This window comes from Meleagris gallopavo, chromosome 8 (assembly GCF_000146605.3).
Source record: "Meleagris gallopavo isolate NT-WF06-2002-E0010 breed Aviagen turkey brand Nicholas breeding stock chromosome 8, Turkey_5.1, whole genome shotgun sequence".
NCBI lineage: Eukaryota > Metazoa > Chordata > Aves > Galliformes > Phasianidae > Meleagris > Meleagris gallopavo.
In genome coordinates this window covers 20,724,201-20,742,883 of record NC_015018.2, presented here as the reverse complement: position 1 = coordinate 20,742,883, position 18,683 = coordinate 20,724,201, and the positions used below count along the sequence as shown (strand labels likewise).

Here is an 18,683-nt window from a genome sequence, read left to right as displayed (position 1 = left end):
CTGACATGAATACTACGGAAAATACAGAAACATTAACATGGGAGTCAATGTTCAAAAACCGTAAGTATAAAACAATATATTTATATTGTATATATACACAGTGTTAGCCATGTTTATAAAAATGGCATTTGGTAACTTACACATGTTCTCTTTTGTGTAATCACATGGCTTCGCTAATTGAAATTTCTGGTTTATGAACAGATGCAATAACATTTGTATAGCATCTGAGTTAGTACTGTAAAATAATCTGGTGGGAAATTAATACAATATGATACCTGTAAATCTTACACAAAATAGAACAAGAACTGTCTGATTGAAAGACTTAAAAACAAACCAAAGCATTTCTGGTGGGGTTTATCTGATTTAAATACAAATCCTGAAGCCATTCAGTACTTTTACCAATGAAGTGAATAAAAAATTGCTCCTGATAAGATCTGCAGATGATGGAAAGGCGATAGAAGATAACTAATAATAACAGCATTGCAAATGTACATATCAGTGCAGAAATACTCTGTTCATGATAAACTCTAAAACATAAGACTGGAATAAAACTAGAACTATCAATTTTCAACTGATTCTGAAAAAAACTGATGAAAATGTTTGCATTTCTATCCTGCCCCAAATATGCTATTTCCAAACATTGAAATGTCAGTTTCATTTTGATATGCGTGGCATTTCAAGTACTCAGTGGTTTCATGGTATATGATTTTGTTGAATTAAAAATTCAAAATAAAAAATGCAAAAACATGGATGTAAAATCTAGGCTATGTTTGAGAAAATAATCCATTATTTTAATTTTTGAAGGATTACTTACAGACCAACTATTTGTTTTTCATAAAATGCACTAACATTTCCTAGTAATTTATAGTCAAGAAACCAGAAATCTCAAAGTTAAAGATTCATTCTTACAGCATTTCGATTCCACTGTCTGAGAATCATAAATACTGCCTGGGATTTTTGTCTTCTCTTGCTATCCATTAGTTGCTTGCAAAATTTCTTCTGGCGCGTATTGCTATCTAATAACATATAGATACTTTCAGTTGTAACTTTCAGTTGACTATAGAGTTAATGATGTACACTCAGATAAATATGAAACTGAAGTTTCGTGTAATTTGTAATTTCCACTGCAGGCAGAAGCATCATTTGTCCCTACTTTTATGTACATAATACACATATCAGCTTCCTTATCTAATACATCTCTCATAAACTATGTGCATTGCAAATTTTGATAGCGTCCATGGTTATCCATACTGAACTTTATCCTAGATGCAGTATCCATGTGTGCCAAATTTCCACTCTCTTTCCTCTTTTAAGAATTGAAAACCCAGGGTTTCTATGATTAGCAGGGAGAAGATGCCTTTCTGCTTCTAGTTACCTACCAACTTCCTAATAAAATGAGAGGATATCTGAGAAAACCATGGAAAAGCTGTACTTGTGAACCTATCTCTGGAGGCCTATCTATTGGTCCTATGATGTGAAATAAAAGAACACCTGATAAAGAAATACTTTCTTTTGAGATACTTCACCTGAGTTTGTATCATTTGCAACATTAAAGCTTGAGTTACAGAATCAGTAGGCTGATACGGAACTTCCTCTTTTTTTATCCCCTTGAACATATAATTTTATCTGCTACAGCATATAAAGATAGACAGATAAAACACAGTCATTTTTAAACAAGAATAGTTCTGTACATCCTATCATTAAAATAAACATAGATCTTGCACTTGCATTTTATGTGCAGCAGAGTTAAGAAAGAATGACTATTTAAAAATAATAAATAAAGTAGAGTATCTGTGCACAAGAACTGATGTGGAAATAAGTTAAACAGATATTTTTCTCTCTTGCCTAGAAGAACTACAAAAAGTATATTGCTAAAGACACTGACAAAATTTAGTGCATTACTCATAACCTGACAGCCTTTTACTGCTATTTCAGTTATATTTTCCCAGATATCTGCTAGGAAAATCCCCCATCTACCATACCTCTTCCAATCCCCTTTTCATCTCCCTTTAATATCCTTACTCCTATCACATGATCACAGAACTGCAGTGAAAGTGATGTTTCATGCTATTAATTTGCCTTACAGTCCCTACAGATAAAAGTTGACTGACAATGTTGTAACAGAAAAACAAAGTGACCACATACATTTGTTCATGGCACAAAAACAAACAAGCAAACGAAAAACAACAAAAGGAATAAATAGAACTATTTGGTTTCAGGAAATGTACAGGTTCCATTTTGATCAATGTTCTCTATTTAAAAATAAAAACTATTAAAATACTATCAAAATACTTTCATTATTGGTCTAATTTAAATAAACATGAACTGTTGGCCCAATTACCCCACATATCAAACATTGCTGTTTTAAGTGGGCAAGTTTAAACCAATCCAATATTACATCACTAAGTGTAACCGTTACCCTTAGTGTCCCAACAAAAACAGTAAAGAAAAGATGCTGATTGGTCAACAATTAACTCTTTGAGGACACATTATGTATTTTTGTTCATCATTAAATAATTTGATTTAGTTACATGGAACTGATAGTGTTTATGTGCTATAGATAAGGGTACAAAATATCCACACTGTGTCCTCAGAGCATATTTTGTTCATCTATAGCATCATGCTTTCAAATCCCCATTTCTTCATGGCAGATAATACATTTAAGTTTTTACTGATTCAAAAAACAGCAACAACCAGTTCATGAAAAAATAGTGGTGAAACACCCCACAAAGGCTTATTTCATCAATTTTGAAATAGGACAATTGGACAAAATCCTTCCTTCTGGGAAGGAAAAGTTGCAGACTGTTGGCTTTTCTTTTCTCCCCCCATTCTCCAAAAATAATGAAGTGGACAAAATTGAGGAAGAAGTGGGGTAGGATAGATAAATCAATATTGCCTCAAGAAACAAATCAAAAAACACAAAAACTCCAAGACCCTTCAGAGTAGAAAACCCAAGGGCGTGTTGCTAAAAGCAACGGAAATTACTCAGTAGTGCAGATTTAACACTTGATAGCACCAGCAGGAAAGGCCAATAACAACCCTCACTGAGGGGTTAGTGAGTAATGACATTTTGCAACAGGTAGCTGTATTTTTGAAAGATCAAAAATCAAGGTAAAGAGAGGAATCAAATGCACCTTCCAAATGTATTTTGCAGTGTACAGGTCTCTGCAGAAGTCCAAAAGTGTACAATGAAAAGTATTATTTAATGTGGTTGAGTAGAGGCTAAGGTCTTCAGTGTTTTTTTTCCCTCACTAAATCACTGGATAAATTCCTATGTTAACAACTGTAACAACTTACAGACAACTTTCATAAGGGATAGTTTTATCAACCTATACAGAATTCTGACTTATGTCCCATTCACCTTTTAACTTCTCACATATTTCTACCTTCCATCCTTCTTCTATCCGGCGAGGTAAAAAACACTAGAAATAAAAGAACTTACACTGATTTTTGAAAAAAATCCTGAATATTTACTGTGTACTGTCCACAGCTGAGCATGCTAATACTCATGCCAGACGTGCAAGCTTAAAAATAATTTTAGGTGATTTGCAAGTTAGCAGTAGATGGACATATGAACTAGTAGCTAATAATTGCCACTATTAACTTATGAAAAATATGAGGGCCAGATCAAAACAAATGTCTTCCAGTTGATTGTCAGCCCATGACCCCAGAGGCAGATATTGGTGGTAAGACAGACAGTAGAAGCTGAACCTTCCTGCCAATATTTCATTACATTTTACTGCTGTGTGATAGATGGCAGCAGAGGGGCATTCTGACAGAATGCTAACATGAAAGTGTGTATGAAACAAAGGTGTGTCACTTCCCCCATGCAGAGAAAATGACACCACTGACATTCATTCACCATTGCTGAATGTTTATGGGGACCAAACAGAAGATGCAAGCACACTGAGGCACTGCATGAATGTGTTTTAGTAGTGGCAACAGTGACATGAAAGACAAGTCACATTCTGGACAGCCATACAGATGTTTATGAGTACAGCATGCAGGTTCTTGTTCACAACTGGAGGAAATGCATAGCTAACAGTGATGACTATGTTGAAAAATATTATTTTGTAGCTGAGAATTTGTTCTGTGTTATCGTCCTCTTCATATCTGTTGTAGTTTCCATGGACATAAATAGGAGACATTTCTTTTTGGTTAAGTTACACAGTACAAAAGGCAACTGACTTGAAGTCCACACAATGAGAATGCAATCTATATTCCAATTATAAGCTCCTTTAATTTTTGGTAATTGAGCTGAATTATGCTTTCATTATATATCAATGTAGCCTGAGTTGGTTGATATTAAAGTACTTAGGTGATTTAACTCCTTTAAGATGATTCACATGGTGCTAATAGTGTAGGCACCAACAAGAAGTAGTGATGAATAATGAAATGGGAAGAGACAAGTAACATTTTGATAGCATGTGTAGAATATAATCCATAGCTATGACATTGCTGCATGGAGCACATACAGTAAATGCCTCAAATGCTATGAATTCCATTACTTAAATTCTTCACGGATATCCCATGCTCTGAGATGATAGCAGCAACTTAACTGCTAACCTTTTGTTTATTTTCTGAAGAAAAAGTAGAAATACATATGAGTGTACAACAGAGAGGTCACTTGCACTTGAAAGTATTTACCATCAGCTGACTAATTTTTGTATATATTACTAGCATTAAAATTCTTGTCACATCATGATCAATTTGATAAAAATTAGTGAAACTAACAGTATAAGATCTCAATGTCACCTGATGGCAGTTCAAATTTGCAGATGGGTTACAGACATTTTAGTTCTGTATACGACCAGATTCATCTAAGCCTTTAAGAATCCCCACAGGCAGAGGAAGACCTTGATCTTAGATCTGACTTCTGAGCATCATATCAGCAAAAGTAATTACGTACACAAATCTCCCAGGCTTCAGTACTGGAGAATGGGACTAAAAGCAGTTACACTGTCATTACTACGCTGTCTTCATGTTGTACTCCAGTAGTCAAACTTTGAACAGTGAGTTCACTACTGAAAATGTACACTTGTTTTTGCTTCTCAGAGGACAGTTATGAATTTATATCCACCTTGTCAGCATTTCCTTATTGGATAATTTACCCATCACATTGGGATTCCAACTGGAGGCTCATAGTTTATTATACTATAGACTTAATACACTAGAATGCTTGTAGACACCTACTTTTCTAGCTTCCATTCTGAAGTCCAGGCATCCAAATGCCTACATCTAAATAGCGACTATGTGAGTGTACATTTTTTGTGGCATATAGCCTGTGATTTGTTGGACTGTTTATAGTAGATGGATCTTCTTTCCCTCATTATATTCCTTTTCTTTGCTTTATTCTTTATCTGATGAAAAAAATCCTTATTTTAGGGGTGTAACACTAGCTGTTTATTATGCTATCCAAATCACAACAAAGTCACCTAAATTAAATGGCCAAAGGCTGATAATAATTCAAAGGGTAATTAATGTCTTAATACCCAAATGTATGGGTGCTTTATGTACTCTTATAAATATACATGATATTTTCTGTGGTGCTCAGTTCTCAAGGTTCTATAATTTGCTTGCACCATTATTGTTGTCTAAGACTGTGGTTAGTAATGCCATTCTGCTATTGGTGGTGGCAATGAAATTTATCAACCATGCATTCACTATTTTAGATATGAAGTAGTGAAAATTTTCACCTGTGAAAGTCAATTTTGTATTCTCATTGCAATTAGTTGAAAAGTAGGTCAACAGTCATTCTAGACAGTGATATGAAAAGGGAGGGGGAAGGGAATGTTATACAGAAATAATTAAGAACTTACTATATTAAATTAAATGACGATACTATTCTTTCAAATGCACCTGCTGACATATATTTGAAAGTGAATTCTTTTGCTTCATGTTATATCAAGTTTCAGGATTGCAACGCAATGAAAACATCACTTTTCTTTGGAGCTTGTCTAATTGCTATGTGATAAACATGCAGGCATAATGAATGCTAATGAGTGGACTTATATATAGAACTAGTAATTAAGTAGGTTTTTTGTGCTTTTTTTTAACTACTTTAATTGGTAGTTAATTTATGCACCTGATTTTTCAGGTGCTTCTGTATGTACTCATTAAAAATGACCTCCAAGGAAAGCAGGAACACTGAAAAATAAGACAGAATGACAGGTTAGCTGCTACTAAGTATACTTCTTCCCTATGTCTGTATTGAGAAGTGCTTTTTGTAACGACTGTAATTATAAATGATGAAAATAATAGAACAGTTTCAGAAACGTTTCATATACTGCACTAGTTATAGAACTGTCAATATTTCTTTCTTGAGTTCCTGTTTACTAATTTGTTATAAAACTCACTGTAGACAGAAACCTGCTATGTACTGTGATCCTGGAAAAGAACAGTTTTGTATTTTTTTTTCCTGAATGTTAAGAAACTACCTCTAGTATTCTAATTTCACGAAATAAGCTAAAGATACCTTATTATTATTCAGAGCAAGTGGGCTAAAATTTGATTTTTAAAATAAAATGTCGAGGCTACATAAAATAGTCATAGCACATGTACAATAACTTCAAGCCATTACTTTAACAACATTAAAGCTGCACACAGAATGGTAAACTGTGAAGTACTGGCTAGCTTGTTCAACCAGCACATACTTTTCACAGTGAGAAGTGCATAAAACAAGTCTTCACTTCATGCAATAAATGAATTTATAATCTTTAAGATTTAAAAATATGATTGGAAGGGACGTGTAAAGATCACCTAGTCCAACTGCCCTGGAAAGAACAGGAACACCTCCATCAGGTTACTCAGATCTAGAACAAAACACATCATAGACACAGTCTATGATGTTTACAAACAGAAATCCAAAAGGTACAATATTGTCTTTCAGCAACAAATATATTAACATGCATATTAAAAATTCTTCGTGCATCTGATGTCAGGGACAACCACTTCTCTCACCAATAATGCTGCTTAACAGCTACATAACTGCACAGAGCTATCAGCTGCACATTCTGTCCAAGCTGAAGTGTGTACAGGAATTCCAAGACCTTAAATGATCTTCTTCAACCACTGATCCATCTTTGTTCTGCCTCTTACATACTTTGAAATACTCTTTAAATGTTAAAGACATAGGGGCAATTGTGTGCTTGGTACAAGGCAAACACATCTACTATTAGTATTTTGGTTTTTATCTAACTGTGGCTTAGTTCCTCACTGCTAAAGCAAGAAACTCAATTCTGCACAGTATTGTGATGACAATCTTTTTAAGATGTATGAAATGTTTCAATACTCTATCCCGTAAAAAAAGCCTTCGGAACAATTTCAAAAACAGTAATTCCAATAGAATAATTTCTTAGGTATTCTGCTGTATGAACTGATGCAAGAATGCTAAGGTCTTAGTCTTTGAATGTTTGATAGTAACATAAGAACAAATAATAAGTAGGCCACTCTAGTGTGTTTCACCTGTCTTTCAAAGCTTAGTAAAGCATTATTATTCAAAGACATGGTGAACTTTAGATTAAGGGCCATGTCTTCCTTTGTAATTGTATGGTAGCTAATACACTGGCCTATAATCAAAGCCATATTGGAAACTAAATATTAAATAGCAATAGCAATTCAATACCACCATCTCTCTAGAGTGCTGTATATTGATTGCCTTGTATTTTTCATAGGATAATTTTAAAAGCAAAATAAAATGTAGATGTAGAATCAAATGTGTAATAACATTATGAACAGCACAAGCATGGCAAAATGCTCTCTGAAGGAAAATGCATACTAATATCTAAAGCCTGCTCTGTTCTGCTTCTTTTTTTCATTATACTCAATGTTTCATTTTAACATATGCATTTGAAACTCACTTTGTGTTTTAATGGAATGCTCTGGGCCAAATTGATCCCTCGTGTAATGTTGTGTGTGCATGTGAGACAATTATTACGATTTTTAATGGCATGAGTTTGGGGTGATTGCATTATTCATGTTGGGCATACTGATGAGAAGGTCATACAGGTCACTGCAAGAATTTAAAATACTTCTACACTTCAGAAACATACTTTTTACAAACATACCTTTAAAAGTGTGCACTTACTAGTTTTGTTTTAGTTTTGTTTTTATTGATAAGTACTAACATTATTTGTTTCACTGTCTGTCTATAAGGTTAAATTTTATTAGCTGCTATTTGCAGTCTCAGAACAACTACAGTAATCCTAAAATTAGAAAATCCTAAAAGAAAATTCTTGTGTTGTAGCAGATTCTCACTCTCTTAGAAGATTAATGGAGCAGACTTGTAGTACATTTTCTGTATCCTGTGGCTATTCATTTAACATATTCATTATGCTGGACACCATGTTATGTTTGAACATTTGCAAGAACCTGATTTTCCTTTTTTTTTTCCCCCTCCAAACAACAAAGCTCTGAATTTTCTTTATTATGAAAGTATTGTTAGGTTGTGCATAGCTGTCTGTAAGAAATACTTTAAACAGTTTGTTATATTTCTGACATAATTTATAACAATAGCCTGGAGATGCTTTTGATCTCTTATAGCGACTCTATGCCCTTTCTTCTCACAGCTCATACCATAGGGGGTGCAGCTAAGAAAAAAAATTGCATCACATTCGCATTGCTCATAAGCGATTTCTACTCTCCTTAAAGCTATGGTTTTCATCTGTGAACTAAAGGAACCCAAATAGTTCTTGTAACTTACATCATGGACTAGACCATCCACAGACAGCTACCAGTATTTTGGATACAGAAACCTGGTATTAAAACTATGCCAGACTACAACCTGAAAGGAATAACTGCTTGTCTTGAGTGGAGATACAAGGATACATCCTTCATTATACGTAGTAGCACCATATGGCTTTGCCTAGACTGAGGGCTGATTGAATATGAGCCATAGCCAACAGGACATTACAAACAAGATCTGAACATAATAAGCCATGTCTAACATAGCAGTGCAAGCAGACTCTGAACGTAACAAGCCTTGATGCAAGACAGATTGAGAAGTGACTGGGGAATGATATCTGAAACTGCTGGAAGGGTTTTACTATCTGATTGGCAGCTTATGCCAGTGACCATCTATAAGGATGCTTGGTAGCAGAAGCCAGGGTTCGTGGAAACATTGTCATGGGGACATCCAACATTGTGTAGAAGCAGAGTGCTCGAGATGGAACTTACAGGTGCTGAACCCCTGGCCGAGTGCCAGACAATGGGCCTGGTCAGAGGGTGTGTCACCTGCTTTAACTGCACTACTTTGCTGGGCTGATAATATGAGTTTCAGTTGTGTTTGTGCATATTTGTCTGATAAGTTTTTTCTGACACAATTCATCACATAGTCTGCTTAAATTGACCTCAGCAACAACACAACGTTCAGCTTTCCTTTTCCCTCAGTGACATCATTCCATTCCTGTTTGTAGTATTTGGGATGGAACATATAACTCAGGTTTCAGTCACTTCTAAGAAGCAATCATCACCCCTTGCAACGAGCACCTCACATCACATTAAGGAAGGACACTGGCCTATAGAGATTAATTACAAATGCTCAAAGAACAACTGGAGAAATCCAAATTATCTTTGGGCATTTTCAAAGAATCACAGAATGGACAGAGTTGGAAGGGACCTCAAGTATCACGAATCTCCAACCCCCCTGCCACAGGCAGGGCCACCAAACTCCCCATTTAATACTAGACCAGGCTGCCCAGGGCCCCATCCAATCTGGCCTTGAACACCTCCAGGGATGAGGCATTCACAACCTCTCTGGGCAGCCTGTTCCAGCACCTCACCACTCTCAGAGTAAAGAACTTCCCCCTGACATCCAACCTAAATCTCCCTCCCTCAACTTAAAACCATTTCCCCTTGTCCTGCTGTTATTATCAACCCTTTCAAAGAGTTGGTTCCTTTCCTGTTTATAGGCTCCCTTTAGGTATTGAAATGCTGCAATGACGTCACCCTGCAGCAGCCTTCTTTTCTCCAGGCTGAACAAGCCCAGCTCCCTCAGCCTGTCCTTGTAGGGGAGGTGCTCCAGCCCCCTGATCATCTTTGTGGCTCTCCTCTGGACCCTCTCCAACAGCTCTCTGTCTTTCTTGTACTGGGGGCTCCAGGCCTGGATGTAGTACTCCAGATGATGCCTCACAAGAGCAGAGTAGAGAGGGACAATCACCTTCCTGTCCCTCCTGGCCACCCCTCTTTTGATGGAGCCCAGGATCCCATTTGCCTTCTGAGAGACAAGGGCACGCTGCTGGCTCATGTTAAGTTTTTCATCTGTCAAGACTCCCAGGTCCTCCTCCACAGGGCTGCTCTCAAGGACCACTCCTTCCAGTTTGTATGGGTGCCTGGGATTCCTCTAGCCCACGTGCAAAACTCTGCACTTTGCCGTGTTGAACCTCATCAGGTTCACCCAGGCCCACCTTTCTAGCCTCTTGAGGTGCCTCTGAACGGCATTCCTTCTACCGTGTCAACTGCACCACTCAGCTTGGTGTAGTCAGTAAACTTGCTGAGGGTGCACTTGATTCCGTCATCAATGTCATTGATAAAGATGTCTTCAGAGCACTGGTCCCAAGACAGACCCCTGGGGGATGCTGCTCACTACCAGCCTCCACCTGTACATAGAGTCATTGATCATCACCCTCTGTCTGCAGCCTTTCAACCAGTTTCTTATCCATTGAGTGGTCCACTCATCAAATCCACATCCCTCCAATTAGGAGATAAGGATGTAGTGGGGGACCATGTCAAAGGCCTTGCTCAAGTCCAGGTAAACGACATCGGTCACCTTTCCATTGTCCACCGATACCATCACTCCATCATAGAAGGCCACCAGATTGGTCAAGCATGACTTTCCCCTCGTGAAGCTGTGCTGGCTGTCTCGCATAACACACCCATCTCTCATGTTATCCAGGATGATCTGTTCCATGATCTTCCCAGGCACAGAGGTGATACTCACTATCCTGTAGTTCCTGGAGTCCTCCTTGCTCCCTTTCTTGTAAATGGGAGTAAGGTGACTCTTCCTTCAGTCATCCGGGACCTCACCTGACAGCCATGACTTTTCAAATATGATGGAGAGTGGCTTGGCAACCACCTCAGCCAACTCCTTCAGAACCCTGGGATGCACACCATCTGGCCCCATAGACTTGTACACATTCAGTCTCATGAGGTGGTCTCAGACCTGCTCTGTCCTCAACACTGGGGGGGATTTTCCACCCCAGTCCCCACCTAGAGGTTTAGGGATGCAGGGCTCAGGGACGTGAGAAGAACTGGAATCCTGGCCGCCAGTGAAGACTGACGCAAAGAACTTATTCAGTACCTCAGCCTTCTCTTCAACCACTGAACCAAGTTCTCCTTTTACATTTACCAAAGGAGGTACACTCACTTTGGCCTGTCTCTTCTGGCCAATTTACCTGTAGAAAGTCTTCTTATTGTTTTTCATGTCCCTTGCCAAGTTCAGTCCCGCCTGCACCTTGACTTTCCTGATCCCATATCTGCAAGTCCAGACGGCATCCCTGTAGTCTTCCCAGGTGACACGCCCTTGTTTCCAGAGCTTGTATGCACCCTTCTTCATCCTCAGCATGCCCAGCAGGTCTTTATCTAGCCACGCCGGCTTCCTACCTCCTCTGCCCACTTTCTTATTCAGAGGGACAGAGTTCTCATGTCTCAGGAAAGCATCTTTGAAGAGCAGCCAGCTCTCCTCAACATCTTTGTTTTTAAAGACAGCATCTGAGGGGATGAGGATGATCAGCCAACAGTCCATTGAACAGCTTAAAGTTAGCTCTTCCAAAGTTCAGGATCCTGACGCCACTCTTCAGGTCAAGTCCACATCCCTTCAAGATCACGAAATCAACCAGGGCATGGTCACTGCAACCCAGGCTGCCTCCAACCTTGACACAATTAATGATTTCCTCCACATTGGTGAGCAGCAGGTCCAGCATTGCTTCACCTCTGGTCAGTCTGTTCAACACCTGGATCAGAAAGTTATCATCAACACATTCCAGGAGCCTCCAAGACCTCTTGCAACTTGCCATGTGGTCTTTCCAAGAGATATCCGGATGGTTGAAGTTCCCATCAGGACAAGAGCCCGTGAGCACAAAGCCTCCCGCATCTGAAGCATGAAAGCCTCATCAACAGTCTCCCCTTGATCAGGTGGCCTGTAGTATACTCCTACTACCAGCTGGCCTTTGTTAGACCCAGCCCTAATTCTAACCCACAAGCTCTCAACCTGTTCCTGACTGTTTCTCAGAAGGAGCTCCTCACAGTCTATGCACTCTTTGACAGAGGGCAACTCCCCCACATTTTCTACCTATCTCTTCTAAAGAACTGATAGCCCTCAGTGGTGGTATTCCAGTTATGGGAGTCATCCCACATGTTTCTGTGATAGCAACAAGGTCATAGCTTTCTAAGTGCATCACGGTTTCCAACTCATCCTGCTTATTTCCCAGGCTGTGTGCATTGGTATAAAAGCATTTCAGCTCGGCTTTCCATCTCACTGCCTTTATAGAGGATCTAGGTTCCCCTAGAACAGTAACATCCCCAACACCCCCTGTCCCAGTCCATCCCTTTGTACTTCACCATCATCACCCATCAAGTTTGGTACGAGCCCTCGAATGAACCGCTCAACCCCAGCGGCCCTGATTTTGCCCCATTTCTCTTTCATACCTAGTTTAAAGACATTTCAATAAGTCCCACTAGTTCCTCAGCTATGATCCTCCTCCCCTCAGAGACAGGCTACTTCCATTTGCTGCCATCATGCCAGGTGCTGATTAAGTTGCCCTGTGGTCAAAAAAAAACAAAATTCCCGTGTTTGCATCAAACTTTAAGCCATTTATTTATGAGGTGGGTTTTTTGATACTTCTCAGTATCCTGCCCTACCACTGAAGGTATAGAAGAAAACACCACCTGCACACACCCACTCCCTCAACTACCCGCCCCTTCAGTGCCCTGAAGTCTTTCTTGATAGCCCTGAGACTTTTCTCAGCAACTTCATCACTGCCAGCCTGGACTATCAATAAGGGGTAATAATCTGAAGGGCAACTCAGACCAGGAAGTTTCCTAGAAATGTCCCTGACCCGTGCCCCGGGGAGGCAGCACACATCCCTACAGGTAGGGTCAGGCCGACATATAGGGCCTTCCGTTCCTCTCAGCAGGGAGTCTCCTACAACAACCACCCTTCTGTCCTTCCGAGCGGAGGCAATCTTAAGGCGCCTGAACTTGTGACATTCAGATACAACAGTCTGAAAAACTTAACATCAGCCAGAAAATGAATTCTGAGAAATCCTAGCGACAGACATAAGGTTATGGTTTATATACTTAAAGAAATGGAAATAACACATTACTGTTAAAGAGCAAGCATTTAGATTCTACATTGAAAACTTACCTTGTTTTTTGAGTATTCAGAAATATATAACCAAATCCTCTGCGATCAGGAGAAAAAGACCCTGCTGATCTTGCTTTTCAAGAAATTATCCTGTGTAAATTATTGAAGAGATGAGTCACAGTTTCCACAATTTCCTGTAAACGCACACACACATTTTATCAGATGGGAGAAGAATATTTTAGAAGCATAAACTCATATATATAATTAACTTCTGTACTCTAGAAACATCTGACACACATGGGTCAAAAATTCACTTTTGATCTAACGTGGTGTTTTTTTTCCAGGATAAATATCAACTAGTTTCTTATTGCCTAACATTATGTTTTGACCATACATCTTAACGGTGTTTTTTTCATTATTTATATATGCTTGCAAGCACTAGACAAGTGTATACTAAAGTCAGGTTTTTTTTTTTTTAAACTAAATTACTCATCACTTCTTTACTTTTCCCTCTTAATATCCCCTGCATGTTCTTAATATTAATCATGAAAATTCTAAAGAGCAGCTCTTGTAAAAGATACAACTCACAAATTCAGCAATGCCCTTTTATATCTAGACTCTGATTTAAGAGCCAACACAGCTAAGAGCATGATAGTATGCTGCTGTAGCACATTAAAAGGTCAAATTTAAATGAGTTCAAGGTTGGGGTGCCATTCTTTATCTCAGGAACGAATCAATTTTGAAATCTAGTTAAATATATGATTTTTTTTCCTCAAATTGCATGAGTCATACAGATTCATTTAAGCTTTGGTTATACTAGTACTAACATTTAACTCCTAACTAGTCATATTGGAATTAGTAAACATTTAAGGTTTGCAAAACAAAGTGTACTTATTAGTGTTTGGAGGGCTGCTATCTTTTACAGTAAATGTTTGATATAAGTGCAGTAGTAGTTCCTAAACTATTTAGTCTAAAGGAGATTCCTGTTCTCAGTAAGCAGTGTAATTTTCACCTTATTCTCATCACTTATGATGTTTTTAGCAGTTAAGATACTATTAGATAGGAAGATATTAAATGTAAGACTGGTAATCACTGTCAGTTCTTCCGTTACAGGCCAGATCTGACTCTGAATATTGCACTTAGGAGCCTGTAAAGATAGGTAACAGCAAATATAGCTCCTTTAAACCACTTTCAGATCACCCAAGAGGTTGCAATCTGATAATAAAGAAGGAATTGCTTACCCCTTTCCAAGAATCAGGGCTTCACCAAGCACTCCAAAGAAGATGATCTCTAATTACAGATTCTCCTTCCTGACAGCCCTTAAACGAAGTTAGGCAGGAGTGGACCCTAGCTCCTTTTGTTGTTACTTTTTCACATTGTGCAGTTGAATTGCTTCCACCTGTAGTCCCAGGGCAACCTACACCCCTTCACCAGGTGTTCAATCACTGGTTCAGCTATGATGTAACAGTTCCCATACAAAGCCCTTCCCTTTTTCTTAATTTCTTCATGAGAGATCTGTGTTAGATGTAAGGCTATAAGATTTAGGAAGTAGGTGAATCTTTTTTAGGAGATTTTTCCCCTGTTGCTGAGATTATTCATTTGTGGGGCAACCACAGAATCACTAAATTGTGGCAGTCGGGTGGGACCTCTGGAGTCCATATAATCCAAACACCCTTCTAAAGCAGGTTCCCTGCAGTAGGTTGTACAGGTAGGTGTCTAGGCAGGTCTTGATTGTCTCCAGAAGAGACTCTGTGACCTCTCTGGGCAGTCTGTTCTCAGTCACTCTGACAGTAAAGAAGTTCTTCCTTGTGTTAGTGTGAAACTTCCTGTGTTCCAGTTTCTGCCTGTTGCTCCTTGTTCTGCTGCAGCATACCACTGAAAACATGCTGACTCCATCAACTTGACTCCTGAACTTCAGATTTTCATAACATAAACAGTGATGGGATTCCCTCTTAGCCTTCTCTTCTCCATATTGAAGATACTCTTGTCTCTTGTGTTAAGATGCTCCAGGCCCTCAGTCATCTTTCTTGCCTTCCACTGGATGTTTTCTAGCTCTTTCCAGAAGATTCCTTTTTTGAACCAGAGAGCCCAGAACTAGACACAGTATTTCAGAATGCCCTATTCAGATGTTGGACTGGGATCCATTGTGCCATGGATGTTCTCAGCAAAGACAGCACATCTCTCTAGAAGTGATTCCCCATGAAAGAATGAGGTCTGTATACCTAAAACTACAACTTTAAAAAAAAAAAAAAAATTACAAATAAGAAAATAGAACCAACAATATATCTTACTTGTCTGCAAATTGCCATCTGTGTGTACACATATTTGTACATGTCTGTATGTATATATATGCATATACATGTGAATGCACACCAAATAAGACAAAATATAAATAATGTGAATAGGGGCTCTAAGCATTTCTTCAACTTGTTTATTCTGAACAGCTGCATCTTGCTTCAGTGGAATCTGTTGGACTTTTGCCATTGATTTCAAAGGAATCAGATTCAGGCCACTAAGACCAGCAGTTTTTAAAAACCAATAATATTTTAAAATCTTGGCTTTGAAGGTCATAATATGAAGCTCAGACTTTACTCTCCCCTATGCAGAAATAACCTGTAGGGGGGAGAATGGGATCTTTAGATAATTAACTATTCAGTAATTCTTAAGCATCTCAATAGTGCTTTTAATCTTCAAAGTGCTTTATAAACATTAACTAAGTAATCCTTTCAGTCTTCTGAAGTAAGTAATTTGGTATTTACTATACTGGTGAAGAACTTCTATAAAATACAAGGAAATGCTGAAAATAGCACTTTTCATTTACAGTTTTTTCTTATGTAGGAAAAGGAAAAAAGTACAAAAAAAATCCCAAAAAAACCTCAGGCTCTGAGTCTACAGTCCCTTGGTACTTACTCCATTTCAACAACTACTGCTTGAAATCAAAAATATAACCTGTATGACTTCACCCATTGCTAGAGATAGAAAATCCCTGTGAAAAGCAGCTGCCTCTGAACTCTTCTTCTTTCCCAAATAATTGTATTTTCTAAATGAATTTTCCTGGCACATGCTTCAAATACATTGCTGCTATATAATCACTTAGGTTAGAAAAGACCTTCAGAGGATCATCCTAATTTCTGGAAAGATTATTGACTGAAAACTGCCACTGCAGATGAAATTTCATATAGAAAAGTGGACAGTGGTACAGTTGGAGAAAAAAATAATAAAATAAGATCAGCTAGAAGCAGAATATTACCACTCAGGAGTAAGATCCTGTGGCTGTGATGCACAGCTCCATGAAAACATCACCTTGATGCTCAGCAGCATTAAAAAATAAATAAGAACTATTAGGTTCACTGGGGTGTCCTTTTCAGCCTATGTATCAGTTGATAATCTGGCCATTCCCACATATTTACAATTACATACATAAGAGAAATGGAGAATAAATGTCTCATTTACAATTTCAGGTTTTAGTGTTATTTCTTAGTGTTTTCCACGATGTTTTTTCAAGCAGTGTTTCTCTAACAGTTGACAAGTTACTACTTATTCAAGCCTCCTAGATTTGTGTTTCTATTAAGAGGACAGAGAGAATGTAAGCTTATCTAACATCATCCAGCAGGTATCTTTGCATTAAAGAACATGAACATCACATTAACTTAAACTCCTATAAAATACTGAATGCAAAATACCAAAATACTAGCTAATAGGGTTAGGATAGGTATTACTGGCCATGTTAGTATTGCTATTCTGTTTATGCAGAAATGAAATACAAAAATAGGTTTTATATAATGAATTTGTATCATATTTTTATAAAATCCCCTCATATTATATTAATATGGTAAATCCGAATGTTATCTTAACACACATATGCATGATAGGAAAAATGCAAATACAACATTTTCCCACTAGAATATTTTAGTCTTGCAAAATTATACCTTTCCACATTTCTACTGAAATTGCATACATGTAAAATAAAACTAAAAACAGTAGTAAAAAAAAATCTCTTGAAGTTGAGTTTGTATTTTTAACAGGTATTCTCACAAGAAGAAAAATTGTGTATAATTATTTACACTGTAGCAATGAGACCTGAGGCTTAGTACTAGTAAATTTAATTATAATGACTAGAAAAAACTTGTTCAACAATTGCACAATTGATTCACCATGAAACTGAGATATAGAAGACATATAGGGGGATCTTCCATGAGCAGTGTCATAAAATATTCACAGAGTACCTCTACATTACAGTTGTAACTAGGATACTGTTTCTTGGAGATGTCATTACAAAAATACAATATTCAAAATATGAACATCTGGTAATCAAATGCATGTCAGTGTAGTACTTACATGTGAAACATGATTTATTCCCAAGGAAAGATATTAATTCTAAACACAGGGCTTCCGGACTTTCTGGAAGACTAAAATATGAAGGCAATGTGGAGAAAGCAGAGTTGTGTGTATCAGGAGAAAAATCAGAGCTGAAAAATTGTTATAGTGAGCCTCCAAGTAATATAATGAATTAATCTGGGATTAAGCTACAAGGTAGAAAACAGAATAAGGATAGCACGAGGGAGGTTGTACAGACCTCCAGGGCAAGAAGAAACATGAGAATAAAATGTTGTTTAAAGATGAGGTGAGAGAAAGAAGCTATATAAAAAAACCCCACAATACTATCGGTATTATATAAAAATTGGTAACCCTCTAATTAAAAAAAAAAAATTAACCTCAGAGACAAAATGGAGGAGAAATATGGGAATAAAGATGTAGCGAATGATTACATCTGTCTTAATTAGAGCCAAAAAGACAAAAGACCAACCTGAATACAAAGACTCTATTGTCAAACATTTTTTAGCATTATCTAGTGACAAGGATGGCATTAAAACTTAAAAAAAATATATTGAAAATTTGGGATAACTTTGCAAAACAGTTTTAGGAGAAGAGGTGACAGGCTTTCTTCATCTCAGTGCAGAGGTAAGCCAATTCCACATGAATTTACACAGGCCAGCTGGAGACAAAAAAAAAAAAAGAAAAAGAAAGAAAAATGCAAAGGAATGGACACAAAAGAAAAATTCTTTGTCTCTGTAAAATAGTGCAGCTCCATTAACTTTTTCATACAGTTCAAGGCAGTAAGGATCCATTAGATCATCTATTCTGACCCCGTATATCATAGGTCATTAAATTTCATTTTCGATTGTACTCGGCTCAGTAGTTTATTGTTAACATATTACAGAAAAACATCTAGTCTTGATTTGAAGGCAGAGAGAATCAAGCAGTGCCCTTGGCTTTTTGCTCTGAAGGTTAAATACCTTTACTGCTGTGAAATTGTGCCTTATTTCTCATTTGAATTTGTTTGGCTTCAGCTTCCAGCCAGGAGTTCTTACAAGACTTTTTT

General features: G+C 37.7%; 1 long non-coding RNA gene across 2 annotated transcripts in view; it reads right to left on the bottom strand.

Annotated features, from left to right (window-relative positions):
• LOC116216894 overlaps window positions 1-18,683 on the bottom strand; it is an 86,356-nt gene that overhangs the window by 18,121 nt on the left and 49,552 nt on the right. For both annotated transcript variants that reach the window (XR_004160524.1, XR_004160525.1), the window contains 2 exons: window positions 14,542-15,534; window positions 13,361-13,494 (listed from right to left, as the gene is read on the bottom strand). This is a non-coding gene — a long non-coding RNA (uncharacterized LOC116216894). The remainder of the gene's footprint in view (window positions 1-13,360; window positions 13,495-14,541; window positions 15,535-18,683) is intronic.